Genomic DNA, 2,011 nt, shown 5'->3' with positions numbered 1-2,011 from the left:
CTCCCTTTTCTTTTCTCCTCTCTTCTCCTGGAGAAAGAGGAATTCTCCAACTCTTCAACCCAAAGGGATTGAAATCTTACAGCGTTTTGAGGAATTAAATCATCCCTGTAACCCCAACTCTTGGTGGGATGGGAGCTCCAGACAAAGGTTTGACCTGGGGGGAATTGCATCACCACTGGTGACTCCTGATTGGTGTTTTTTATCAATTATGCTAATTTCTTAAAAGCTATCAAACTGAAATTAATTAATTCATTAGTTAATTAAGTTAAAATAAATAAAGAAATACATAACGTTGATTAATACTGAAGCTGTGTTCACCCCTGTTGGATGTTTTTTTGTGGATATCCTTCCATGAGTACCCCTCCAGCTCCAATAAAACCCTACTTTTATATCACCTCCTGTGCCAAAATCATCTCAAACTTCATTCCTAGGTTAAAAAACCCAACAAATTTCCATAAAATTAATTAAAATACCCAAGCATGATGTGGTGGCAGTAGGCCACAACCCWCATCCAACATCCCAAATATTTTAGGGTAGCACTTTCTGCTCAGGATCCCCTCCTGCTGCCCATCCCTGAGGATTATGCTGCTCATTTCCCAGCCCAGAAAACATTTCCCCGTGCCTGATCTGAGCAGATGAGCCCCCGAGATCCTTCCCTTTCTTGTKCATTTAGGGGTGAAAAATCACGGGTGAGGATTCAATGGGCGCCGTGTCCCTCACAAAAGCAGCATCTGCTTCGTTAATCTGAKCGTTAATTGATCCTGGTGCCCGTTAATTATTGGTTAACAATGGGTGGAGGGGAAGGGATGGGGTGAGCATGAAAAAATGGGATTTTCCTGCTGGTTCTGGGATGTTTTGCACAGGGAAAGCTGGGGTTGACCCCGGGCGTTGTCTCGTTGACTTCTGCACCTTCTGGACTTCACACCCCAAAAAATTTTGATTGTAAAACTCTYCAGAACCCAATTTTGCTCGTTCCTCTGAAGGTATTTACCCACTTTAACCAAACAGATTCATTTTTTCCTCAACACCACCTTGCAAATCCCTCYTTTAACAGCCTCCATTGCAGAAATATTGGAATAAATACCTCATTTTCCTTTCTGTGGATGACAATAAGAGGCTTGGATCGGGAGTTTTATTATCCCATRTCAGCAAATAAAAATTATCCAAAATTTGACAAGATTAATTATTAATCTAATTTAATCTATTTTTTCTATTTGAATTGATTTTTAATCTATCTATTGATTTTAATCTATTTTCATCTATTTTAAATCAATCAATCAATCCATCTATATATCTATTTTTATCTACCTATCATCTATTTTAATCTATTTTTTCTATTCTAATCTATTTTTTCCATTCTAATCTGGTTTTATCTATCTATTTTCCCATTTTTATCTATATTTTATCCATCTATCCATCCATCCATCCATCCATCCATCATTTCCCATCTCTAACAGACACAAACACATGAACCCCCTCCACATTGAAGGAGCTGCCCCCACATTGCCCAACACACACAAACCAAACCTCGTTAATCCCAATTAACCCATCCTCCAGCAGYTCTGCACCCCAGAAACCTCCACCAAACCCCAAATTTATAAAACCCCCTTTCCCAAGCATTTCCATCMTCCCTGATCCCATCAGTGCCAAGAGCTGCAAAAACCTCGGGTTTGGTGCGAGTAACTTATTAGGGAGCATTAATAAAACTTGTTACCCTAATTGAGAGAAAAGCTTCAATAAAACTCAAGGTTTTGGGCGTTAATGGATGGAGAAGGAGCAGCAGGGACGGATCCAGGTTTCCTGTCCTTTTAGGATTGGATGGCAATCACCTCCTGATGATGACAGCTAAATTAGAGAAGATGGCTTTCCATAATTTCTCCAAACAATCACTTAATGGGAGCGGTGTAATTCCACGAAATAGGTGAATGGAGTACTGATCCATTTTATGGAGCCATCAATAAGCTAAACCTTGGCTGCTTTTAAGATTAAACTGGGAAGGGGGAAAAATAAA

Source organism: Malurus melanocephalus, unplaced genomic scaffold (assembly GCF_030028575.1).
Source record: "Malurus melanocephalus ecotype Western Australia unplaced genomic scaffold, MMel_1.1 scaffold_1315, whole genome shotgun sequence".
In the NCBI taxonomy this organism is placed as follows: Eukaryota; Metazoa; Chordata; class Aves; order Passeriformes; family Maluridae; genus Malurus; species Malurus melanocephalus.
This window is presented reverse-complemented; position numbering follows the sequence as displayed.